At 55.1% G+C, this 27,029-nt stretch overlaps 1 long non-coding RNA gene across 8 annotated transcripts in view; it reads left to right on the top strand.

Moving 5' to 3' along the window:
• The first annotated feature begins 244 nt into the window (after positions 1 to 244).
• Positions 245 to 27,029, top strand: part of LOC138848557 (uncharacterized) — a 170,687-nt gene continuing 143,902 nt past the window's right edge. For 6 of the 8 annotated variants that reach the window (XR_016229204.1, XR_016229203.1, XR_016229206.1 and 3 more), the window contains exon 1: positions 915 to 1,114. This is a non-coding gene — a long non-coding RNA (uncharacterized LOC138848557). The other 2 variants (XR_016229205.1, XR_011386489.2) reach the window with 2 other exon arrangements.

Raw genomic sequence — 27,029 nt, 5'->3', positions numbered from 1 at the left:
TTAAAGGCTTTCAGGGTTCATGCACGAGCTGATGTGTGTTAGCCCCCCACCTTCGCCCCCCAGAAAGCAATCCCAGTGGCTTTGTGGTTTGTCCTGAGGCTGCTGGGCAGGCACCGCCTGGATTCTGCTGTCCCTGGGTGCTTCCCATATTTAAAAGACGCAGAGGCAGAGGCCGTGGAAGACCGCCCCGCCCTCTGCATCATTCAAAAAGAAAACCGGGAGGCAGAAGCCGCTCACAGTTCTCGGCCGGAAACATTCACCGACCATTTTTGAAAGTTAGGTTACTATACCTCCGTTTAACTCCTCGCAACTTTACGGTTGCAAACTAGCACATCCTGAAGGCTGGAGGATGCAGAGAAAAGTCGTAAATCACGTAAGCCTAAAAAAATAACAGGGCACGCGTCCACGGAGCAGCTTCGAGTGGTGATGATTTTAGAACCTGCGAGTTGCCGGGTCAGAGGAACACACGCAGAAGAACACACGCACTGAGTCGGTATCCTCAGGGCCAAGCAAACGCCGACGCCTTCACGATGCAGTCTCTCTTCCTCCTTCCTCGGACGACTTGGAAAAGCCACGAGAGTTTCACACAGGAGCCTTGCCAGGCTTCACAAACGGGCAGTGCGGATTTGCAATCGAAATGCCTGTGAGAAGCGTGCATTTTATTTTCCAGTGGCTCTCAAGACTCCTAGATGGAGCATTTCCCCCCAGGGGCAGGCGATCCCGGGGTTACAGGCGTGCACCAGGGGTCAGCGTTTGGGTCTCTGTGCCAGAGACAGGCAGGCTGCTCTTCCCGGAAGGGCTGCAAAGACCCTGGGAACCGGACCAGCCCAGCTCACAAGAATGCAGAGAATGTCGGGAGAGGAAGTGGTGGCTGTGAGTCAGCATGAATCATCTCGTTCCAATGAGGTGTGCGCCTTTTTTTTTTTTTTTTTTTTTTTTGGTCTTGATTGTGTGGACATCGTTGGAAATGGAGGGAACTAAGTGACTGATGGCTGCTGCTTTTTAAGTTTCCAAGGGACACTGCTGACATAGATTGCCCGAGCTGGTGCACGTCTTCGGATCTCCACAACACCAGAACCGTTCCTGGCAAGGTGGAGCCACCAGCTTCTCCCTGGTATGTTTCTGTCATTTTATTATTATTATTACTATTATTATTTTGGTCATCATTTCCACTATTGGCCTGAGCCTGAGCTGTGCTCCAGCTCTAGGCTTGCTGGAGTGGACGTTGCATTTTGTTCAGAATTGGGAGAGCTGTCATTTTAAGCAAAGGGGCTCCTTCTGCTGCACCCCGACTGGGAGGGGTCTCTCTGAGTTGTCTTGAGAGAGACAGCAGTGTTGGAGGGAAAACACCCACCCAGAGAGTCCTCCATAGAAGCCCAGAGTGAGGTTCAGGGAGGGAGGTGGGTGACTGTGTGCTAAGTCAGGGGTGCTTCCGCTTCTCAGGGCTGCAGGAAAGACAGCCGGTGAGCAAGCTTCTGGCGTGTGGTCCCAGCTGCCCAATTCCAGGGCGAAAAAAGCCATAGGAAGGCAGCATTGTGGCTTCCTTCTCTTGATGGGTCCAAATGACCCCAGGGCTTTATTTTATGTCCTTTCCCTTCATGCTGAAAGTCGCAAACCTTGCTAAAATCAGAAAGAAAAAAAATATTGGGGGACTGGGGCTGGGGGCTGAGGTCGTGCAGAGGTGGAGGATGGGGCGGTGGGTTCATGGAGGCCCAACTTGACCTTGAGCCGTGCTGCTCGAGCTGTTACTATTCTGATGAGCTTTACTGTCAAGTAAAATACAGGAAACAATTTTTTTAATGTCGTTCTGGTTACTGTAAATGAAACGGTTAAGATGTCATAAATACCTTATGATAAACATTTTTCGAATTTGCTTAAAAAGCAGTGGGCAGGGCGTGACCCGGAGCTTTTTCAGTGCAGTCATTTGAGTGTGTGGGCTTGCTGAGCTAATAATGAGTCAGCGCCCGCTGGCTAAAACTGGTGCAGCTCCAATAGGGTCTGATCTGCCCTTGAGTGCAGCCTGAACCCAGGGGGACCTGGCTGTTTGGTCTTTGATTAAAAATCACCCCCCTCCTTTTTTTTTTTTTTTTATTTCCTACCTTGGGTCTGGCCCCTCTGAGCTGCGGCCCAGGGGTCTGTGATGTGTCAGTAACCCAGGCCTCCCTGGGCTGTTGTTAATGACTTTTAGATTCTGCCTTGAGTAGAAGGAGAATCCGGGAGTTTATGGAGGGCGGAAGCGGTGTGGGGCTGCAGGCACCGCTACTGACCTGTGGTGACCTGCTACTGTGTGTCACCCTCAGCCAGGGCTTGGGTGGGAGAGTTGGGGGTGGCAGGGACTCTGAGCTGGCACTGTGCACGTGCTGTGGAGCGCACGCGGGTTCGGTGGGCTTCGGATTGGAAAGCAAGGTTGTGCGGACAAAAGCGTCCTGAGCACCTCACTCTCCTTGGAGATACAACGGGAGGGGTGTTGAACAACATTTCAAAAACGAAAGCGCTGGGGCTGCAGACCAGTAGCTGGGTGGCAAAGGCGGCTCCGTGTGCACCCTCCTCCCCCACGGCAGGTTCTGTGCGGCCTGCTCAGGATCGTGTGTGTGTGTGTGTGTGTGAGTGTGTGTGTTTAGGTAACCGTGGGTGGGGTCTGAGCTCTCCACATCACAAGTCCTGCCACACCCTGATGCCACAAAGCTCAGATAGCGTGGTGACAGGGGCGCGCAGGGGCCAGGCTGATGATGGGTTCCAAATCCCGCCTCGCAGGGCTGCCACGGGCACCTATCAAGTGCCCAGGACAGGGCCTGGAAGGAGAAGGCTCAGCCTGAGCCCTCCAAGGGTCTCTTATGTGTCTGGCCTCTGAAGTCATTCATTCGGGCTGTGGTCCCTGAGTCAGCTGCACAATGCTCTAGAAAGATCCCGTGATTTCAACATAGACAACGGTTGTTCTGAGAACCCCAGCGTCAATCTGAGCCCTTGGCAAAACAGACGCCAGGAATTTCCAAGGTGGGAGACCAGCTTGTCTCTTGGGGAGGGACCATGTTAAGCGCTCAGAGAAGCGCCACCTTGACGGAGACCAGAGCCTGCAACAGGCAGCGTGCCCCAGGGCTCCCCGTGCTGTGGATCCGCTTTCTCCCAGTGTCCAAGGACGTGCCATCTCGGACAGGGGCTCAGTCTTTAGGTGCACCTGCAGTGGGGAACTGGTGTCCAGGTGGCTGGTATCCTCGGCAGTATCGATTGTGCTCTTCCGGAAGCGTGGAATCTGGGCAGATGTGTGCTGGAGGTCACGTCACCTCTTACTGCCAGGGACGAGCCCAGGGTGACCCGAAGTTATCCCTTTGCAAGCTGAAAAAAAGAGTCATTTAAAAGGGCAAGGAAGTGAGGCCAGTGGAGTGTTTATTAACAGGGTCTGCAGCCTGGTGGCTTTCCCAACCCCTAGAAGGAGCTGATCTTACACAGAGGTGTGGCCGAGGAGAGGAACGCGTGGGGCGTCCGCTGCACCGACCTGGTCCCTGTCACAAGCTGCCACGTGGTGCATATTGGGCAGGTTTCTTGACGTCTTGGTGCCCAGCCTTCCTGACTGGGAAATGAGGGGGAGGGCAGCACCGGGCTGTGAGTTATTGGTGAGATCTGTGCTCCGTACCCAGGGACAAGGGGGACCCCCAACAGAAAAGCAGCTCCCACCTTTTTCAGCCCCAAGCACGCAGCTGGAACCTCCCAGGATTTCTCTCCCCTCTCCCTCCCCACCACGCCCACCCTGGAAGACAGAAAGAGGACTCACTTGAGGTCCAGGACCCCCCAGCAGGTATCAGGCATAGGCAGGCAGCTGCTCCAGGGGGCTGCTCTGCGCTGGGGACGCCCCACCCAGATACGCAGGCAGGAGAGGGGCAGGAGACCAGGCGGGCTTCTGCGTGGGACCCATGCAGACTTCGGCCACGGGCCAGAGCTTCCCAGTGGAAGCAGCAGCCAGTCGCCTCCTAGTCATCTGGACGCTGGTTGTTGAAAATCATTGCAGTGCGTGGAAATGAGTCATAGTGAAAACATTCAAGGAGATACACTGAAGACGCCATCCAGGGCCAACCTGCACGGCCAGGGCCTTGCGATTCCGAAGATAATTCTAGACCATGCACCTGTCCTGCCAAGGGTCCAAGGAAGCAGCCCGGCATCCTTGGGAGCATGCTGCCCTTGACCCTGGCTTGTCAGTGTGCAGCAGGGAGCGCCCTGGGTGTCTGCGCTGTGAGAGCCCAGTCTTTGAATGCTGAGAGCTGTTTGCACCATGGTGTTGATTGGTGGGGCTTTCCCTGTAACTGACTAATGCCTGCACATGCGCTAGAAGCAAGAGTCCCCCCCACTCCCACCCACAGCGCCAAAGGCAAGGTCAGCGCCGTGCTTGGCCTGGGACCCAGGGGCAGAGATTGGGTTCCCTACAGGTTCTTGAAGTCTCTGCTTGGACGACAGAGCTCACACAAGCAAAACCCAAGAAGGGCCCATTGGGAGGAGGAGCGGCCGGGATGCCTGCTGGCCTCAAAAGATTTCTTCTGCTTGAGACAAAAAATAGATGCTACTGCTTTTTGTGTGATCAGAAATGCTCAGGGCTACCGCTATCTTATCCATCGTGGTTTTCCTCCTTCTCTTTTGCCCTGCAAGGGAGGGCTACCCTGACAGGGACTGAAGCTCTTCCCTCTGCTCCCGCTCTGTTAGCAACTCACTGCACTGAAAACATCGGGCTTCTCATGCAGGCAGAAGATGTATGAATTTTTAGCTGTTCCCACTGGATACACCGTTTATAGAGGGATGCAGCCTGCTCTGCGGTCTGTCCTGCTCTCAGATAGAAAGCAGGTTCTCCGGCGCAAGGATCTACCAGCAAGCCATTCATTCAGCTGCCTGCTCTGCTACTCCTAGCGCTGGCTTCCTTCCTACTGTTGTCCTGTGGTTTAGAAAAGGCTGCTGGAGCTGCAGCCAGCACCTCTGCCCTGTAGACAGAGAGAAGGAGGGAAGGGAGGGGCACAAGTTAAGCCTCCTAGAAATGAGGCTCCTGTGCAGAGCCTTCCTAAGACGTGGGCCAGCCCTCCCAGCTTGCCTCTCAGTGGCAGAGGAGATGGGAGGGGGGAGGGCGAGCAGGAGGGAAGAGAGCAGCATGGCCCTGAGATGCGGCACAGCGAGGGAGAGCAGCAGGAGACTCAGGTCTGGGCTGCAGTAACGGCAAGCACCCTTTCCACAGGACCCCTTTCGGTCCTGCCAAATGGGGAGGCAGCGGTTTCAGCGTCCCTGGCGGAGACTTCAGGTTGAGTTACGTGGACAGACTCCGTGTCCTCGGGGCCAGACCTCTGGTCCAGAGCCACGTCTGGGTGGTTTCCTCGCGGCTCCCCTGGGGCTCCCAGGGCACGGTCCTGACTCAGGAAGAGCTGTCTGGGGGGGAAGGGGTGAGTCATGAGCCCAGACACGGCTGAGGTCCCTGGTTGGGAATGGATGCCCAGCTGGAGCCTGAGGCCACAAAGCTGCCGCGCCGGGAGGAGGCATGGGCACCCCTGTGTCCCCGCGCCGGGCTCCTGAGGGCACCTGTGATGCCTGGCATGCCTGAGCCCGTGTCCGCTTCACCAGATACAAGTCAGACGCAGGAGACCTTGGGGGTCAGCCCCCCCCCCCATGGCCCTGGCGCTGGTCTGTTCACAGAAGAGTTCAGGGGCTTGTCCTGGGTCCACTCAGGACAGAAAATGCTACAAAGTATCAGTCTACTTGTCTTCAGTAGAGACTTCCGGTTTCCCTCCCCTGGATCCATTCCCTTCTGCTTCCTGGGTTGCTAACAATCGCGCTGTTGTCGGGGACAGCAAAGAGGTCGATTCTAGAAAGCTCTTCCACCATGGCATGCTGGGAAATGTGGACGCACATCTGTCCTCTGAGGGTGGAGCCAGGGTTGGCAGCCCGTGGCATGCTGGGAAGTGTGGATGCACATCTGTCCTCTGAGGGCGGAGCCAGGCCCGGCTGCCCTGGGCTGTAGGTAGGTCAGCCTTGGCAAGGTAGACGCGCACCTCAGCTTCGGAAACCGCAGTCAGCATGCGCAGTGCGGACTTTCGTGCCAGTGTCCCCGTTTGTCTAACGTCACCCCTCCTCCCTCCGTAATACATTGCTATGCACACTCAGCTTAGTCTCCAGTGTACAGGTATCAAACACCTCTGAATTCTGTGAAACCACGCCCCTACTCTCCCTCCCTCCTGCCAGCCAGATCCTGTCACCTCCGGGGATCCTTGCTGGTCCCCATGCTCTGAATGTCATCAAAGCATCTTGGGCTTATGTGGTGGCCCAAAACCAGGGCAGTGGGCCCCGTGTCTGAGGCGGCTGCCCCCAGGGCCACCTTAGCCCTTGCCTGGAGACTCAGCACGGGGCAGAGCGACAGAGGAGGGGGCTCCAGCTCATAGCCTGCTCCAGCAGGCGGCCCCTGCACCCTGGGCGGTCTGTCCCCTGGCCACAGGCTGTGCTGCTGGGCTCGTGTCACCGCTGTTGGCGTGAGCTTGCAGCCTCTGTGGTCGCCCTCAGCAGCGTGGGAAGGGAGGCTCTGTGGGCTTCAGCCCCTTGCTGGACTTCTGGCAGCCTGAGCAGTAAAGCAGCAAAGAGAGCAGAGGAGACCGAAGCAGAAGCTGCTTGTGGCGCCCTCCAGAGCCGCGCGGTCCCACAGAGCCTTCTGCAGCCATGGGCGTGTCCTCGGTCTGTGCTGCCGCGGGCAGTGGCCACAGGCCGGTGTGCCTGGGAGGGGGATGGGGAGTTTTTAATTTCATTTCACTGGATGTCAGTGTGCGCTTGCGCAGGCACCTGCGGCTCACAGCTACCAGGCTGGGTGGCACAGACACAGACTACGTGTTCCTGGTCTGGGTGGCTTTGCAAGACAGGCTGTCACTCCAATGAGGTGAAGGCGCCCCCCCCGGGTCCTGTGGTCTTCCACAGAGCCTGCTGTGGCTGTCAGCAGGTCTTGCTTGAGCTGATGACCCTGCAAGCTGGGGGCCAGGAGCTGTGGTCAGGTGGGTAGCCCTGGCCTGTACCACGAGTGGCCACTAGTGGGAGCCTCAAAGTCCCTGTCCCTGGGGCACAAACCCTCCAGCGGGTGCTCAGGGCTCAGTGTGGTGGGGGGTGGGACCTGTGGCGGTGGACACCCCACCCCAGCATCCCTGCTGGTGGTGCCGAGGGTCCCCCTGGGCCAGGGTCTGGGGTAAAGGGGACACACAGCTGGGCCGTCCCAGCTGGTGGCATTTGCTCATGAGCTACCTGGATGGGCACGGACATCCTTCCTGCAGCGCCCTGAGCTCTGTTTTGCCTTCTGTGTCGTCAGCCACCGTCAGCCATGGTCCAGAAACATTGAATGGAACATTCCAGAAATCACCAACTCACAGGAGCGTGATGGAGGCGCAGGCTGTCCGGCTCCGTCCAGCCGTCTGCGCCCCAGATCTGAGCTCTGGATACCGCCTCCCCCGCCAGCGCCTGAAGCCGTCTGGCTTCTCAGGTGCCTGTGGCCGAGGCTGGTGCCCGTGTTCAGGCAGCCCCGGTTGTGCTTCCTAACGGCCCTAAGGAGCCAGAGAAGTGGCTGGGAGCTGTTGCATTGTGCTGCGGTCAGCGCTCTATTTTTTCATTTGTGCACGGTTGTGGCGAATCTCTGTTTATCTCTGTCTTCCCCGCGTCCCGGTATCACTGGGTTCAGCACCATCCACGGCTCCAGGCAGCCGCTGGAGGGTTTGGAATGCTTTCCCCCACAGATAAAGGGGAACCACTTTTGAGATCATGTCATCCAGTGTGTACCGGGGATCTCACAGGCCCTGGGAGTGGAGTGAGGGTGGAGTCGTAGAGAACCTCAGGCAGCCACTTCTCCTGCAGGGTCCCCGTCCTTCTCCGCTGTTCCTAGTCTCCCTGTCCTCAAGCATGGGGAGTTACCTCGAGGGCAGCTGTGAGTTCATCCTGGTGCCGAGTCGTCCTCAGCGCCCGGAACACTGGAACACGTGGCTGTTGTATGCATAGCAGCCCACTCTGAAGGTGAGGCTGGCCAGCGTTTAATTTCATGCAGATTTGCCTTTGAGGCTGGCGCTGCAGAGCCATCTCCACGCAGCGGTCCCTTTGAAGTCCCCTGGGGCGCCTCTTGAGAGCCCTGCTCCAGGAGGCGAGGTGAGATGCAGAGCGAGTGTAGACTGCCACCCAGCAGCGTGAGCTGTGACTGCAGACTGCTCGGCTCTGTCTGTGTCACCTGTCCCAAGTGGCAGCTGCTCTGTGTTCAGCGGCTGAGCTCATCAGAGGAGGCGCTAGGGCAGAGCTGGGGACAGAGCTGGAAATGTCACTCAAGAGGGGTGGGCTGCCTCCCCCAGCCCTTCCATGGCCTCTAAGGCCTTCTCAGCCACACACTCACCCTCACCTCCATCCACTGCTTCCCAGTTACCAGAATGACTAGGATCTTCTAACAGTGATCTCCTCAACTCAATGAAAATGAAAAGCTGGGGGCAGGTGATGGGCGTCTTTGGAAATAGAAATTGTTCTTATTTCAGAAACTGGGGAGTCCCAGGGCAGTCTGAGTGAAGCCATTCAGGGGCACCTCACCGTGACAGCCTCCCCTGGTGGGAAGCGGAGCGCCAGGTCTCAGCTCTGCGGGTTCTGTCCGCACGGCATGCAGGCTCGGGAGAGGTCAGCCATGATGCTTACACGGTGTGCAGTGAGCAGCTCAGCTGCGGTAGGGGATGGAGGAGCCGGCACTGGGATGGACCTCCAGGGGCCGGGGGTGTGTGCCTGGGAACCTGTGTAGCCCCCATGTCTGCTCTATAAAAGTTGGGCACTAACTTTTTAAAAGATTTATGTATTTGAAAAACAGAGTAATAGTGAGAGAGGAAGAGAGAGAGATCTCCCCTCTTCTAGTTCACTCCCCAAATGGATGCAATAGCCAAGGCTGGACCAGGTCAAAGCCAGGAGCCAGGGATTCCAGTCAGGTCCCCTACAGGGGTGGCAAGCACTTGGGCCATCCTCTGCTGCCTTCCAAGTGCATTAACAGGGAGCTGGATCAGAAGTGGAGGCAGCTGGAACTCAAACTGGAGTTCCAAGATAGGGGATGCCAGTGTCACACATAGTGGTTTAACACACTATATATATATGTGTGTGTGTGTGTATGTGCGCGCGTATGTGTGTGTATATATATATAAAATAGATTTATTGTATTTATTTGCAAGAGAGAGAGAGAGAGAGAGAGAGAGAGGTCTTCCCTCTGCTGATTCACTCCCCAAATAGCCACAACAGCCAGGGCTGCGCTGGGTTTAAGTCAAGATTTAGGAGCTTCCTCTGGGTCTCCTATGTGGGTACAGGGACCCAAACACTTGGGCCATCTTCTGTTGCTTTCCCAGGCACATTAGTAGGGAGCTGGATCAGAAGTGAAGTAGTCGGGACTCGAACCGGCACCTATGTGGGATACCAGTGTTGCAGACAACAGCTTTGCCCGTTACGCCACAGTGCCGGCCCTTTAACACACTATTAACCCATGTTGCAGATGAGTAAACAGAGGCTTTGAGAGCTTGAGGGTGCACAGCTCAAGGCAGACCTGGAATTCCCCACCTCAGCCAAGAACACCCCCCCCCCCCAGTTCAATGTCACATGCAGATGGAAGTCTTCCAGGATCCGAGCAGCTCATGGGTGGCACTAGGAGCTCTGTGGTGAGTCAGAGGAAGGCCCTCCGGCCACAGCTGGCACCTGCACTGGGACTGTGTCGATGGGGGGGGGCTGGCCCCCCAGGCGCCCCTCATCTCTGGAGATGAGTACACAGCTACCCCTCAGGGTGCAGAGGTGCTGAGTCAGGGGAGAGAACATCCACCTCTGGGGGTGTTTCTGAGCCAGATTCAGAACGAAGCTGTCCGTAGGGGCACCCAGGGAAGAGTCCCCCCACCCCCACCCCGTCTCCCGTCCATCCCAGCCTTGACCCCCTTCCCCCACTTCCAGAGTTTCGTAGTTTTTTTTTTTTTTTAAGATTTATTTATTAATTTGAAAGGCAGAGTTCCAGAGAGGGACGGGGTGGGGAAGGGGCACTCATCCACTGGGTCACTCACCGAGTGTTGGCAATGGCCAAGGCTGGGAGCTGGAAACCCGGTCAGGGTCTCCCAGGTGAGAGACAGGGACCCAAGTGCTTGAGCCATCACTGCTGCCTCCAGGGTCTGTGTTAGCAGAAGCTGGGGCTGGGAATGGGCTCAAGGACTCAAACCCAGGGGTTCTAATGCGGGACACAGGTGTCTTACCTGGCTCTCGGCTGACCGGTGTTCGCCTCCCTGAAGGATTTTTTAGTTTTATTTATTTATTTTTTTGAAAGGTGGAGTGACACAGAGTAAGAAAGAGAAAGAGATCTTGCACCTGCTGGCTCACTTTCCCAAATGCTTGCAACAGCCAGAACTAGGCCAAGGCAGAGCAGGAACCGGGAACTCCATCTGGATCTACCCGAAGTGGGGCAGGGCCCAAGCACTTGGGCCATCATCTCATCCTCCGCTGCCTTCCCAGGTGCATCAGCAGGCAGCTGACCCCAAAGTGGAGCAGCTGGGGCTCAAACCAGGCACCCTCAGTGGCTGCCACAGTGCCCGCTCCACCAGCCTGGGAAGGTTTCACAACAAACCTCCTCCAGTAAAAGCAAGCGCTCTCGGGGCTGGCAGAGACACCAGCGGCGACTCTGGGCCCGGCCGCCACTTGGTGCGTTATGATCACCCCAATGCTGGGAGAGGGAGCAGAGCCTGAGGCAGCCCAGGTCGGGGGGCCAGGGTTCCCATCTCAGCAGCACTCGCCTGGGGAGAGGTGTGCTCAGAGCAGTCTGTGCGGCCTCTGGGACCTCCTGGACTTAACCTTCAGAACACCTACGGGGTCATAATCAGAAGGCCCATGGCTGGGGCGGCTGGATGACCGCTGAGGCCCGGGGCGGGGGGAGCACCATGCCAGCAGCATGATTTGAACTCCTTGGCACAGACAGGAACCCTACAGAAAGGCAAGTGATGGGAAAGACAGGGAAAGCCTGCTTGTTTGCGGGAGTAGGGGATGTGGGGGCAGCGCAGCAGGAGAGGAAGTGCTGGAGAAAGTGGGCGGCGTCCAGCCCCGTGTCTGCACCGTGCCTCGGGGCCTGGGAGTGTGGGCGGGCTAACGCCTGTCTCCCCAGTCTTGGGTTGAAGTCCTAGCCGCCCCCACCCCTGCAGCTCAGGATGTGACCCTAACAGGGAAACGTGACGATGGCAGGTGCAGTCCCTTACGTTGCCGAGGTCACCGTGGAGGAGGACGGGCTTGAATGCACCATGGGGAAATTTGGAGACACGCGCACCCACGCACCAGGTGAAGACCAGAGTCGGGTGGCCCATTCTTGTCCCGCACCTGCGCAGCGCTCACGCCCCCCCCCCCCCCCACCGGGGATGCCTGGGTGCTAGCTATGTGTGGAGCATCACCAGCGCCATCCTCACAGATGTTGGGTGAGACTCCCGGGAGCAGCCTGCGGAGCCCCGGGGCCAGCTCACTGTGGATGAGAGACATCTGCCGGCCGGCCGGCTGGCCTACGAACCGACCAAGGAGGAACCATCGGCCTGTGAGCAGGAAATGACTTCTCCCTGAAGGGAATCCAATGCTCTGGGTCTGTTTGACTTTTTCCTGCTCCGGGGCAGATTGGAGGGTCCCACATGGCATGTGGTGTTTACTTTTGCTACAGGACCAGAAAGACTTGTGCCATGTTTCCACGTGATGTGACCCTGGTGTCTCTGTGCTGAGCCCACGGGAGACTGTCACCCCCGCCCCAGGGCCGGCGGCCGAGCCACGGTTCCCACGAGCAGGAGCGGATTGCGGAGAACGGGAACTTTCCCTCACATTGTCCTGGTCTTGCTCCTGCTTCACTGCCAAGGACAAGTGACCTGCAGAGAGAGAGGGGGACGGAGGGAGGGCCGGGCTCCCAGGTGGCAGCAGAGTCACATTTTATGTGGGGACTTTCAGTCCAGTTTCCTCGTTACTGAGCAAAGGTGACCCGTGAGGCTGCCAGAGACAGGGGATCGACAGAGGGTTCAGAAAAACAGGAACCACCAGTTCATGAGAACTTAGAGGGAAAAAAAATAGTTTCAAGAACTGAGAAGTTGCCACATTATAGTGAAAGAATGTCAGGCTTTGGAAATGACAGAAACCGAGCCATTTCCACCTTGCCGGGCTGGCGGCGTCGGTTACACGAGACGCGACCACACACAAGCACAGGCATTTCTTATAATACCGCACCATTTACAGGCAAGCCGCTGCTTTCTGAGCATTTCATGGAAAGCTATTTTGGTAGCCAGGGTGGCCCGAAGCGGCGTGTGATCATCAAGAGACTGAAGTCCTGGCTTCAGACTCGGGGGTGGGGAGTGCACAGCCCGAGGAGGCGGTAGGACCTGCACCTGGGCCCCCTGCCTCCCACAGACCCCTGCCCACTTCAGAAACCTGGCCAGACTGCTGGGAACGTCCAGCCCTGCCCCTGGGCAGCAGGGACAGCCCTGTGGCAGGGCAGAGTGGGCATCCTGGTTCACCCAGGGCCCTGCTGTTTGTAACACGTGCCAGCTTTCCGACCTGAAAGTGATTATTGTACAATTGAGGACCCGATTTGAGGCTAAGCAGAAACTATGTAATTACCGTGTCTGTAAGATGTGAAAGGCTTTCAGGTCATGTCTTTTTTTTTTTTTTTCCTTTTTAAGATTTATTTATTTGAAAGGCAGAGTTACAGAGAGAAAGGGAGAGGTCTTCCATCCCCTGGTTCACTCCCCAGTGGCTGAAACACCCAGGGTTGGGTCAGACCAAAGCCAGGAGCCAAGAACTCCATCTGGGTCTCCCACACAGGCAGGTGGTGAAGGCCCAAGCCCTTGGCCATTTCTGCTGCTTTCCCAGGTGCCTTAGCGGGGAGCGGGATCGGAAGGAGAAGCAGCCAGGACTTGAACCAGTGCTCATATGGGATTGCTGGCATAGCAGGTGGTGACTTAACCTGCTGAGTCATGACAGGAACCTCAGGTCATATCTGAAAGTGCCAGCCAAAAACATGCCCTGAGGGCAGAGGTTTTGCTTGCACCCCTGGGGCAGTGCCTGCTGGGGCCAGGACGCCAGGGGTGGGGTTTTGCCAACAAGACAGCAGGAAGCAAATATTCCTCACCTGTGTTCCTACCCGAGAGCTGTCTGCAGGCACTATGGGGCACATTTCCTTCCAGTCCTTTTCCTCTTTGTGTGTTTGCTGATTGCCTAAGTGATGCCTTGGATACTTGGTCTCCTTGGATATTGAGAAGAGGACGGCTGACGGTGCATCTTGTGCCTCCTTGTCCCAAACCCCGACTTGCGGGCAAGCACGGTGGCCTCTCTGTGGGAGGGCTCGGCCTTTAGGGCTGTGTTTAGGGTGTGCCCTCCCCGCTGAAGTGTATTAGGGCTCAAACCCGATGAACTTGTAGCTGTGCACCGAGAAATATGGGAAGGATTAAATTCGGCCTCCAGAAATACTGACATTATCTTATTTTAAGTAATTTGTTTGAGAGAGCGAGAGAGTGAAAGGGCGAGCCTATACCCACTGGTTACATCCACTTGTTACAACCCAAATGCCCAGAATGGCCAGGGCTGGGCTGAGGTTGAAGCCAGGAGCCAGGAACTCAATGCACGTCTCCTACGTGGGTGGCAGGAACCCAATTATTTAAGCCATGGTCTGTACTAACAGGAAGCCAGAATTGGTGCAGAGCCAGGAACTGAAGCTGTGGCATGGCTGAATGTGGGTATCCTATCCAGGAGCCAAACACCTGCCCCAGAAATAGGCATGGTAAAAGCAAGCGTGCTTGGAGCAGACTGCTTCTGGGGAGAGCTGGTTTTCTTTTTCTTTTCCCGTTTTCCCCCAAAATTTATTTTATGTATTCGAAAGGCAGAGTTACAGAGAGAGAGAAAGGCAGAGATAGAGATCTTCTATCTGCTGGTTCACTCCCCAGATGGCCCCAGTGGCTGGGGATGGCCCAGGCCAAAGCTGGGAGTGGAGCAGCTTCTATTTGAACCAGTGCTTATACGGGATGACGGGTGGTGGCTTAACTCATTGTCCCTCAGTGCCAGCCGGCCACCCCAGGGTGGGAGGGGGTTGGGCTGGTTTAAAAGGAGAAAACCTGAGCCCTGTTAGTTGTTCTTTTGTAAATTGCCTGCTCCTTGTCTGCCCACTTCCTCCTCCCTCCCTTGTCTTCTGGCTTTTCTGCAGAAGCTCCTCTGACAGCCTGGATTTTAAACTTTAATGCACCTGTTGCAAGTGCTTTCATTGCAAATGCTTTCCTTCAGCTTGTTTTTTTTTTTTTTTTTTTTTTTTTACCATGTCTTTTATCTTCGAGACATCCTTAATTTTTAACTTACTATTTTCTTTTGAATATCCAGATTTTGTCTGGCTTGGAAAGTCTGCTCCTACCCCCCAGTTTGCAAAAAAGTATTGTCACATTTTCTTCTGATCCTTTATAATTTTATTTTGGAAGCTTAATAGCAAATCTGTCAGAATTTATTCTTGTCTACAACTGGAAGGAAGGGGGTCTACATTCTGCTAAGATGGGTAATGAATTTTCCCAGGTGATTTATTAAGGAGCCTAGCTTTTCCCACTGAACTGATGGGATTTTAAGTTGGTGGGTTTTGGGGGTGTGCGGGTGAAATAGGCAGTGTTCAGCTGGGACTGAGCAGAGCTTGGCCGCGAGGGCTCTGGTGTTCAGGGCGCCTTGTGATGTCCAGGCCACTAAGAGCTCTCAGCGAATATTGAGAAAGAAGCAGGAGGCCGGCGCCACGGCTCACTAGGCTAATCCTCTGCCTGCGGCGCCGGCACACTGGGTTCTAGTCCCGGTCGGGGCACCGGATTCTGTCCCAGTTGTCCCTCTTCCAGGCCAGCTCTCTGCTGTGGCCCAGGAGTGCAGTGGAGGATGGCCCAAGTGCTTGGGCCCTGCACCCGCATGGGAGACCAGGAGAAGCACCTGGCTCCTGCCTTCGGATCAGCGCGGTGCGCCGGTTGCAGCGGCCATTGGAGGGTGAACCAACGGAAAAAGGAAGACCTTTCTCTCTGTCTCTCTCTCTCACTGTCCACTCTGCCTGTCAAAAAATTAAAAAAAAAAAAAAAGGGAAAGAAGCAGGAGAGAGGACGCACTGGCCGGGGGCCTGTGGTAATGAGCATGATGGAGGGACATTGGAGCCAAAGCAGAGAGGTTTCAGAGGCAAGCCTGGGAGAACAGGGCCTAGGTGGTCAGCTCACGGCACAGTGGATGCCCAGTGCCAGACACAGGCCGGGCCGGGCAGGGCCCCCAGGCGAGCTGGGAGAATCACATTCAGGTATCTGGGTACTGGGGCAGTTTGATGTCAAGGGTGAACAGTAGACAAGTCACCGAGCAGAAAATGGATCTGAGTTCTCTGGGGGGAGGTGGGGGGAGTAACAAAAAGATCCACGAAAGTTAACCTCAAGAGTAGGAATAGACACACACAAGGCGACAAGTCGTGCCTGAGTGCGGAGGGTGAGCTGAGCCTGGCGATGCGGGGCTGTCCCATTTGCCAAGGGCTCCGAACAGCTGCGAGTGTGGGCCCCATGCACAGAAGTCTTTCTAGGGTGCTGCACTCCATCTTGCCAGCTTTGGGACCCCCAGCCCATTCTGTCCCCCCACCCCCATTCTCGGGGCTGGATCTGCGGCAGGTGTCGGCAGGGCCGGCTTCACTGGCAGGTGCTCCGGGGCCCTGTGCTTGGGAGGGCCTGGCTTGGCTTAATGTTCTGCAGTTGCCATCTTGAAATTCTTAGTGACATTTGAACACGTGTTCATTGCACTGTGGGCCTCACGAGTTAGGTAGCTGGGCCTGGACATTGGTCATGAAGGAGCTTCCTCCCTGCTCCAGGGAGCTGCCGCTGCTGGGGGAAGCAGAGCTGCCTTTGTGACCTGGGCTCTCCACCACCGCTGGATGTGCAGCAGACACAGGTGTGCGAAATGTGGCTTAAAGGCAGCCTATGGGAACGAAGGCATGGGTGTAGAATTGGCAGTGAGATTCTGACCGTGTTAAGAGCCTCCAGCCCCGTGACTTTCTGTATACTCGAGCTGTGTTCTGGAAGCGTCCACAGGGGAAAAAGGCTGCCAGCAGGAGGCCTGAGTGCTCCATGGAACTGACGCTGCAAACCAGGAACGGATTACTGAGACTCAGGGGCCGGATCTCTCTGGCCCTTCCTAGGACCTGCTCCATGAGGGGGAGCTCTTGAGCAACTTTGCAGTTGACCCGCACATCTCAGGGACCCCTTGGCATTGAGGAGCCCAATTCTCTGCTCAGAATTCTTCTCTCCCTACCAAGCCCTGCCACCTTAGGGTCCTCCCTCTCCAGGGGCATCGACATTTGGGGATGAGAGAACACCAGTGACAGGTGTCTTTCTATGACTACAGAGAGAGGAGGCTCAGGCCAAGTATGCACAGAAGCGTCCCAGGGAGGGAGCCCCGCTGACAACCCACGTTCCACCCAAGCTGTCCCGGGGTTCTCCTGAGCTGCACGCACTGGCCATCAGCCATGGTGAGCTCGCCAAGCCTGGTAGCTCAGCCAACAGGTGACACGAGATGGAACAATCCAGCTCAGCTGACTGCTGTTGTCCACAGGAAGCAGAGACTTCGGTAAAACTGCTCCTCTGCTGCTTTTCTGTCTGGGACACCTGCAGGTCAGCTGTTGAGAAAGATGCCTGTAAGGTAGCACCAAAACGGGGCCGGTGTGGCAGCGTAGCAGGGAACGCCGCCGCCTGCAGCACTGCCCTCCCATATAGGCCGGTTCATGTCCCGGCTGCTCCATTTCCAATCCAACTCCCTGCTAGTGTGCCTGGGGAAAGCAGTGGAGGATGGTCTAAGTGCTTGGGCACCTGCCACCCACGTGGGAGACTCAGATGAAGCTCCTGGTTCCTGGCTTTGCCCTGGCCCAGCCCTGGCCATTGGGGCCATTTGGGGAGTGAACCAGCAGATGCAAGATCTCTCTCTCCATATATATGTGTGTGTGTCTCTTCCTGTCTCTTAGTAATTCTGACTTTCAAAAAAATAAATCTTAAAAAAAAAAAAGGCAGCACCACAGGTGTGGCAGAGGATACTGCTGATAGTGGTGTAGATAGTAGACACTATGTCTCAAAGGTTGTACAGTCAGATGTAGAGTGTTGATCCAACAGAAATATCTCAAACCTACAGGACTTCTGAGGCTTTGGCCATGCATTATAAATGTCCAAATGTGCACTTTGAAAGCATCCAAAATGGCATAAAATATGCATCATATGCTAAACGTATGATGGTGGAATTTGCAACTGTTTTTCTTTTTTGTTTTTATCTTGGAGAATTTCCTAGAATAAGAGTTCCAAAAAATGGATTTTAGAGCAAAACATATGTTATGTGAGAATAGCAATGTACTACAGAAGTGATAGTAGCTAACGCAACATCAAAGCAAAAGAGCATTCAAAACAAGGGAACAAAACCTGTTCTAGAAGATTAGAAAGAATGAATTACTAGGGACTGAAAGACAAGTGGCGTTTTAATTGAAATAAAAGAAATGAGAGGAGAATTTGGATGGGAGCAGGAGTGTGGTCAGGGCAGGGTACGGTGGCCCAGGGCAGGCACATGCAGGGCGCACTGCTCAGGCAGGCCGGGGTGCAGGGGGAGGTTAAGGCAAGCTGTGAGCCTCTGCTGCCGGATCCCAGTGGTGGGTGTTTTTTTTTTTTTTTTTTTTTTTAAGATTTATTTATTTATTTGAAAAGCAAGTTACAAAGACAGAAAGAGAGTCTGAGATGTTTCTAGCCACAGGCTCACTCCCCAAATGGCCTCCATGGCCAGGGCTGGGCCAAGCTGACCCCAGGTGCTCCATCTGGTCTCCCACGTGGGTGCAGGGGCCCATGCACTTGGGCCGTCTTCTGCTGTCTTCCCAGGTGCATTAGCAAGGAGCAGAGCAGCCTCTGGAACTCAAACCATTGCCTGCATTGCAGATGGCAACTTAACCCACTGGGCTCTAAGGCAGGGCCCTGGTGCTGTGTGTTTCACCTGCAGGTATAGTGTGCTTGTGTGTGTGTGTGTGTGTGTGTATGAGTGTGCGTGTGCACGCATGCACGTGTGTATACGGGGGGTGGGTGGTCCTTAAAGATTTTTTTTTGACAGGCAGAGTGGACAGTGTGAGAGAGAGACAGAGAGAAAGGTCTTCCTTTGCCGTTGGTTCACCCTCCAATGGCCGCCGCGGCCGGCGCACCGCGCTGATCCGATGGCAGGAGCCAGGTACTTCTCCTGGTCTCCCATGGGGTGCAGGGCCCAAGCACTTGGGCCATCCTCCACTGCACTCCCTGGCCATAGCAGAGAGCTGGCCTGGAAGAGGGGCGACCGGGACTAGAACCCGGTGTGCCGGCACTGCAAGGTGGAGGATTAGCCTCCTGAGCTGCAGTGCTGGCCCTAAAGATTTTTGATCAGAGGATGCAACAGTGAAGCATAGCTTTAGAACAGCCTAGTTCTGGGCAGCACTGAAATACAGACATGCTAGAGAGACTCACAGTCCCTCTAGAAGTTGCTCCCAGCCTGGAAGCTTGGTGTGGCAGGCAAGGATTGGCCTGGACCACGTGCGGTGATGGAATGGCCTCTGCGAGCCACAGTCCAAACACAAGTACCAGGGAGAAAGGCCTGAACTGTTAGGTCCTGGTTTCCCAAGTCATAGTGATGTTTAGGAGCTCTGAGCAGATGGCCACACCTGCGCCTGTTTAGCAGGTGCACCAGGAGAACGCAGCATGTGTGAAGGGTGGACCTGAGTCATCATTTCTCTTGCCCAGGCATTAAGAGTATGACCTGGGGGGCCGGTGCTGTGGCACGGTGGGTTAAAGCCCTGACCTGAAGCGCCGGCATCCCATATGGGTACCAGTTCTAGTTCCGGCCCCTCCTCTTTTGATCCAGCTCTCTGCTATGGTCTGGGAAAGCAGTAGAAGATGGCCCAAGTCCTTGGGTCCCTGCACCCACGTGGGAGACACAGATGAAGCTCCTGGCTCCTGGCTTTGTATCGCTGCAGCTCTGGCCATTGCGGCCAATTGGGGAGGGAACCAGTGGATGGAAGACCTCTCTGTCTCTACCTCTTTCTGTAACTCTGTCTTTCAAATAAATAAATAAATCTTAAAAAAAAAAAAAAGAGTATGACTCGGAATTATTGTTGCAGAATCAGTGAAGTAAGTCCGTCTATGGGACTCCCCCAGCTCCCCCAAGTGAGTACTGGCTGAGCAGCCGCTAGCATCCAAGAGAGGCATCCACATGCCAGGGGCGCATGGCGGCTGCAGTGAGGTCAGCCATCCACGCGGAGATCGTGGGAGTGACGAGGGCCATGGAGAAGTGGGAGGCACAGGCAGGCCTACTGTGGCTGGCCATTAACTCCCATCCCAGGCAGGGTTAGCTCAATGGAATATCTGGATTTTTTAAAACGAGGAAAAGTTCTGCTATTTTTAACTAGCGATATCCTCTGCTCACTGATTTTCATGCCCTGGAATCTCACCAGTTTGCACAGTGAAATTGTTAAGAACACGATAAGTGGCTGACTCAAAGGAGGCCTGGAGTTGGGAAGTCTCGGGCTTGTTTATGCATGAGACACAGATCATCCGGGGAGCATCACAGACAGCGCTTTGTGTGCATAGCCAGTGCGGCCCCTCCAGACCACCTGCTGGGTCCGCTCCGCCTCCGTCCCCGCTCTGTCCCCATGCTGCTGCCTCATACCACACACCCATCCATGTGTGTTCACTGGCGCCCTGTGTGCAGGCATTTTGCACATGAAACTTTTAAAAGTTTACTTATATTTAAGAGGCAGAATGGCAGAGAGAGAGAGAGAGAGAGAGAGAGAGAAAGAGAGAGAGAGAGTGTGTGTTCCATCCACTGGTGCACTCCTTAAATGCCCACAACAGGCCAGGCTGAAGCCAGGAGCCAGGTATTCCATCTGGGTCTCCCACATGGTTTGGCAAGGGCCCAGGTACTTGAGCCATCACCTGCCACCACCCAGGGTGCACCTGAACAGGAAGCCAGATCAGAACCAGAGGCAAGGCTCAATCCTACGCACTCCGGTATGGGACACAGACATCCCAGGTGGTGGCCCACGTCGCTGTGCCACAACACCCTGCCCTTCCTCAAGGACACAGGGTGGAAGGTTTTTAGAAGTTAGAAGGCAGATGTGATAGTTAGCAGACAGGATGGAAAACACCGGAAGCTGATTTACTTTGGAATATACTGCGGCTATAGTTGGGATTGGGAAGCAGCAAGATTCAAATGGGATGAAAACAGATCACAGGTATAGAACTGAGCACTTCAGAGTGGGTACCGATGAGGAGACACAGGTGGATCAGGAAGGACTCCCCAGGGAAGTGACCGTGGCCTTGGGAGGGTACCACCCAAGGAGGAAGTGTGAATGCTGCAGGGGGCTTGGGTGATGGGACTGAGCTTCAAGGAGGGATGGAGACTCCGCCTGGGCCCATGGCCTGGTGAAGCCTCTGGATGAGACCGGGAGAGGCAGGAGGATTTTCATGTGCAGAGGTGGTCCAGGTCGGGGGAAGGTCCAGCAGGTGCGAAAGTGTGCAAAAGGTCATGTCAAGGCTGCGTGCGCCGGAGGCGTCCTGTGTGTCGCTGGGCCGACTCAAGAGAGCCTAAAGCTACAGGTGCCCATTCAGGAGGAGAGACTAGTTTGGGTCAGATCTGCACTGACATAAGTGTGCAAATGTGGGTGGGTGTTCACCACAGCACCCTCGGGAGGACACGCTATTCCATCAGCCGACTTTGCTGCTGCTCCAGACACAGCTGAGATTCCTTTTTGGGCTAGCAGTCACTGCATGGGCTCCATTAGAGGCCGTCGTGAAAAGAACACTCAGTGTTTTGGCTTCAACGCAGTGAGGCCCCTACCTGGTTCACTCCCCCCCACCCCGCCCCGAATAGTTTGTAAAATGGCCTGCATGGAACTCGTCACTCTGTGAAGCATCTGTTGGGGTGCACGATGGGCCCAAAAGAAGAACTTGAAGATCAAACCTGAAGCAGCAGAAGCTGTGACTTCCACCTAACAGGGACTGGGGATTGTCACCTTTGTTCTTCAGTGACAATTTCAACGTGCAAACTGGTGGGATCCTGACGCAGCTCAGTTAGCGGTGCACCTTGCTGGTTCCAAATAGGAGGAAAGCTCCCTTGTTCTATAGGATCAGTTCTACTTAGAAAGCTCCCTTGGTTTTTTTTTTTTATTTTTTTTATTTTTTTTATTTTTTTATTTTTTACAGGCAGAGTGGACAGAGAGAGAGAGACAGAGAGAAAGGTCTTCCTTTGCCGTTGGTTCACCCTCCAATGGCCGCCGCGGCCGGCGCACCACGCTGATCCAAAGGCAGGAGCCAGGTACTTATCCTGGTCTCCCATGGGTGCAGGGCCCAAGTACTTGGGCCATCCTCCTCTGCACTCCCTGGCCACAGCAGAGAGCTGACCTGGAAGAGGGGCAACCGGGACAGAATCCGGCGCCCCGACCAGGACTAGAACCCGGTGTGCCGGCGCCGCTAGGTGGAGGATTAGCCTGTTGAGCCACAGCGCCGGCCAAGCTCCCTTGTTCTATAGGGTCATTTCTACTTGGAATACCCTTTCTTCACTGCATACTACAGCGTGGACATGACTCCAAAGTGGTATTTGGGGCGGAGTGTTATTTTAGGCTACCATCATGGGCTTGTCAGGTGCTTGATGTGGATTCTTTTACTCCCTCCTCCCCCCACCCCCCAAATCACTCCTGGCTCCCTCTGCTATGTATCTGCATGCTCCTGCGTTGTGGACGCTGAACCCTCGGCTCTCTGCTGTTTTCCTGATTATGCAGTCATCGCTGGGAGAACACCCTGAGCTGTTGTGAAGGCAGACCTCCCCCTTGGGCTGAGGTCAGGTGGGCTGAGTGTCCCCGGAGCACCTGGGGCTGGGGCTGCCTCCGTTGGGTGCAGTGGTCTTTGCTAGAGGCGCATCACTTGGGATTCCGAGTTAAGACATGGAGGAGGTGTGCAGAAAACAAAACCTTGGTTGTTTTTAGCCTTCTCCACCTGCTGGGTAGGGAGGACCCCCATGGCCACCTTGCACAGCCCCTCCTGCCCTTCGACACCACTCTGCGACGTCCCCTCCAGTGGCCAGCCCAGTTCACTTTCTCATGGCTGAAGAACTTCCTCATTTTCATCGAGCTGACCTGCGCTTTGGAAATTAGCCGACTTCTGATGTGTAGTCTGCTCTTGGGTCCACGGTGGCTCAATTTGTCTGCCTCCCTTTGCCCCACCGGGATATTCCCAATCCCAAAGTCCCTTTGACTGCATCCCACCTAACAGTTCCCTTTGCTAAATATTCTCAGCTGTCTCCATCCTGTTAAAACTGGGTCTTAGAATGCAGCAGGATACTTCAGTGAGGTTTGCCCGCCTGGAGCAGGAAGGGCCGCCACTGCCCACCTTGCTGGGCCCTGTTTGTGCATGTGGGACCTCTTTGCTTAGCTGTTGGTTATGGCACCCTTCTTGTGACTCAAGGACTCCCATAAGACTTTTGCCCCCTTAATTTCTGCTACAAAAGACAAATCTCTATATTCTGAACTTATGGGCTTGTATGTTTTCTCATACAAAAGTGCATAATCTAATATTCCCTGTATTTAACTCTGTTTTTGGAATATTTAAGTCATTGTCTGTCCCATCAAAATCTTCTGGTATTCATTATCCCTTCAGGGACTCCGTCATCAAGGGCTCTGACAGATACACCATCTGCATTGTTTCTAGGTAGGGCTAGAGAGAGGGAGATACAGAGAGACATCTTCCATCTGCCGGTTCCCTAGCTGAGGCTGGCCCAGGCCGAAGCCAGGAACCAGACTTCATCCGGGTCTCCATGCTGCATCAGAAGTTGCCCAGCTGGGACTAGAACCATATGGGAGGCCGGCGCCGCGGCTCAATAGGCTAATCCTCCGCCTGCGGAGGCCAGTCTCTCTGAGAGTGACGTTGCCTAAGGAATCCAGCCGCTCAGAGCAACACCAATAGTGATGCTTCAGCTCAGGCCGGCCAGCACCCCCACCCTCCCCCCCCACACACCCCAGCTGAGAATACTGATCGCACCAGCATTTGAGACGGAGGAGACGCTGCTAAACCTGCGCTTGCATGGGTGGTCCCGGCGTTTCCAACCCATCAGTCACCAGTCATGGGTAGCAAGTGCGAGGGAAAAACTTGTTCTTTGGCCGGCGCTGTGGCTCAATTGGCTAGTCCTCCGCCTGTGGCGCCGGCACACCGGGTTCTAGTCCTGGTCGGGGCACCGGATTCTGTCTGGGTTGCCCCTCTTCCAGGCCAGCTCTCTGCTGTGGCCCGGGAGTGCAGTGGAGGATGGCCCAAGTGCTTGGGCCCTGCACCCCATGGGAGACCAGGAGAAGCACCTGGCTCCTGGCTTGAGATCAGCACGGGAGGGTGAACCAACGGCAAAGGAAGACCTTTCTCTCTGTCTCTCTCTCTCACTGTCCACTCTGCCTGTCCAAAAAAAAAAAAAAAAAGAAGAAGAAGAAGAAGAAGAATCATATGGGATACTGACCTTGCCAGTATCGCCACAGCGTCGGCCCCATAACAACATCAGGGTTTACATGGTGAGCAGAACTGGGCCTTAGGACTGAGGTCTGGAGCCTGAGCCGAGATAGTCCTCTAGGTGGCGCCAGTCAGATTTCCTGGGCCAGTCAAGCAATTGTGAAATCAGCAACCTGCACCAGAGCCTGGTTCTCCACCTCGGATTCCGGGATTTCCGGGGGGCCGGAGACTGCTGAAGCCTCGGGTGGCTGCTGGCTGCGTTTCCTTGGTTACCGGTCCTGACAGCCTGCCACAGGAAAATGACCTGAGCTGGATGGGACGCGTGCGCTGACCCAGCTGGCTCCTGGGACTCCCAACTTCCCTTTAGGTCTCCTAAAGCATTATTTTTGACATTGCACATTGTCAAGGGTTATAGCTCATTAGTTTATAGACGTAACATTTATTGCTATGCATACATGCATTTAAATTCCTTGAGATTCAGTTGGGGACACTTTTTTTTTTTAAAAAGTGCTGCAGTGTAAGTTCCTATTAAATATTTTGGAATTGGGGTGGAGGTGAAATTGTCTGATTTCCTCATAATGGCTGTGATTGCGGAGTGGTGCTGAGTCAGAGACACTTCGCCAAAGGGCTCCTTACCTGTGATGGTTGCAGCGAGTCCCACGAAAGTGAGTCCTGACATTCACGCGGTGTTTGGGTTGGGGCGTCCCGGGTCACGGGGGCGGAGGCAGCCATTGGCCCCAGTGGCCTTATAGGAAGAGGAAGGCTCTGTCCCGCCATGGGGGTGATGCAGCAAGCACGCGCCAAGGCCGTGCTCCTGCCCTTCCCAGCCTCGAAACAGAACTCCCCTCTTTATGTTTCCTGGCCTGTCGTGTTCAGGTCTAGCAGTGCGAAGTGGCCTGGGATGGCACCGGCCCCTGCGCTGGGTCCAGCCGGGAAGCACGAGCACGCTGAGGGCGCCGTGCTGGCTTGAAGCAGAGGCATGGGGCGCTGTCAGCCTCTCCCCAGGCGACCCTGTCTCCTCCCAGCTCTCTGCAGCACCCCTCCCACCTCCCCTCGGAGCCTCCCCTCTGCGGCTCCTTCTTCACCCCTACTCCGGGCCCCGCCTTCTTTGGTTCTTTCTTGTCTTCCTCACCAGTAAGACCCACTAACCATCACCTCTCCATCATCATGCCCCCACCTCTCTTGGGAGGGAATTTTATAAAAATCAACTTAATTTTGGGTAGCCTAGCGATTCCGTTGTGTCTGGAAATGCAGATGGTAGCACCCTGCATTTCTGGGTCCTGCACCCACCTAACCAGGGATGGGAAATATTTCTTAACCATTGGTATCTGTACTGAGCATGTATGTGCTTGCCATTGTCGCTCCCCGTCTTCGTGGGGGAACGACACAGGACCCTGCGCTGTTCTTTCGTCTGCTCGGCCCTCCCCGGGTTTGCTGCTGGTTCTTCCCGGGTTGGCTACTGACCCTTCCACCTCCGTGGAAGGGCGGTTCCCCCTGGCCACATTCCCCACTTCCGCAGGGGAGCGGCACACCGCCGGCCGGCTCTCTCGGGGGCTGCACAGGTGTTCCTTCAGCTAGATGTTCCCCTTAGATGTTCCTCTTAGATGTTCCTGGTACATGCCATCTCTCTCCTCCTTTATAGTCCTCCTCTGCCAATCCTAACTAGGCTGCCCACACGCCGAGTATGCTGCTCTCCTCCAATCAGGAGCAGGTCCTACAGTTTATTGGCTGAACTGGAGGCAGCTGTGTAGAAGCTGTTTTCTTCTCTCCCAGCACCATATTGTGGGAGAGCAGATGCATAGAATAAGTCTTAATTCCAGTAACTTAGTCTAGTCCGAGTTGCTCCCCACAGCCATTATTCCCTAATGTTCTGATGGCTGTTGGCGGGGTCTGGGGATGAGCTGTGGGCGTGGACACAGCAGGCAGGTGGAATCGACAGCCCCATCACGATGTCAGTAGCAGCATGTAGCACTTGTGAGACCCACGGATGTTCCCATGGGGCATGCGGGGACTTCTCCCTTCCCCAGCCCAGCTCCCAGCTATGGAAGGGTGACCTCAAAGCTCCTCAGGAAACCAGAAAGGGGAAGGAAAGGGCGCGAGGCCGGCGCAGTGGACAGGAGGCGGCGTCCTCTGGTTTCTGTCCAGAGGTAGGGTGGGACCCCGGGTCCTCTGCAGGCCTGGCCACTAGACAGAGCTCGAGTCAGGAGAGATGTGTGTTATCCTCCTGCTATTACCAGAAGGGTTGGAGAATATGGCTTTGGTATTTGGGAACCATGAGAGCCCTATACCCTACCCTAACCAGATGTGTTCACATGTTTGCGAGGGCCTGGGCACAGCAGGAAAAGGCAAGCCATTCCTTTTTAAAAAAAATTTTTTAAAAATTTATTTGAAAGGGAGAGAGAAAGACACTGAGAGATCTTTTGTTTGCTGCTTTACTCCTCAAATGACTGCAACAGACAGGGCTGGGCCAGGCCAAAGCCAGAGCCTGGATCTCCATCTGGGCCTCCCATGTGGGTGGCAGGAACCCAAACCTTGGGCCATCACCTGCTGCCTTCCCGAGTGCATTAACAGGGAGTGGGATTGGAAGTGGGGTAGCCAGGACTCAACCGGCTCCCATATGGGATGCTGGCGCCGCAAGCTGCAGCCTAACCCACCACCCCACTGCACTGGCTTTGCCTTGGCAGTTTTGCCTATAGAGGTTTCTCACCTGCAGTTTAGCCTGTAGCTACTTTAGGGGCGTTTCATAAAGGAACTAGATTTTCTTTGTACTCGGGGTCATTTACGGAGTGGCTGGTAACTCCAGTGCAGCTGTGAGCTTTGGAAGACCCTGCACATCCACCTTGGGAATGAAACTGGGTACAAGAAAGGAGCAAGGAACAAAGAAATTATCTCCTTGGAACAGTGGTTGAAGACACAGCTTGCAATGCTGTCACGGGGTGCGCTGGGTACTCCGGTGCAGCACCTGGGCCTGAATCCTATCTACTCTTGACTCCAGCTTCCTGCTAGTGTGGACCCCGGGAGGCAGCAGGTGATGGCTCAAGTAGTTGGGCTCCTGGTATTAGCCTGGCCCAGCCCTGTTGCAGGTATCTGGGGAGAGTGAACCAGTAGATTCTCTCTCTCTCAAATAAAAAGAAGAAATTATTCCCCCAGAAAATCACTCCTCCTGTATGCCCACTGCTAGAAACTCTTGACATCCTTTTAAAAAAATGCAAAAGTATTCATCAAGATTATCTGAACTTCACAAAGTGATAAGGGTTTCAGCTTAATAGAATCATTTCGGTCTAAAATTCATATTCAAAAAATCCCTAAGTAGTTTATCTCACGGGGCGGTAAAGGCAGGCGCATCACCCGTTTTACTGAGCTGAGCAGTTTCCGTCTGCGCGATGTCACTTCAGGTCACTCCAGGTGAACCGCACAGGGATCACACACAATGCAGAGGCAGTGACAGCGACTCGACCGGAAGTGGACATTTGTATTCCTAAGCACCCGGGAGGCCCGAGGATCCTGGAGGCGTCTCCCCGCGGA

Source organism: Oryctolagus cuniculus, chromosome 2 (genome assembly GCF_051225735.1).
Source record: "Oryctolagus cuniculus isolate XC-2025 breed Fujian yellow rabbit chromosome 2, ASM5122573v1, whole genome shotgun sequence".
Taxonomy (NCBI): domain Eukaryota; kingdom Metazoa; phylum Chordata; class Mammalia; order Lagomorpha; family Leporidae; genus Oryctolagus; species Oryctolagus cuniculus.
This window is presented reverse-complemented; position numbering and strand designations above follow the sequence as displayed.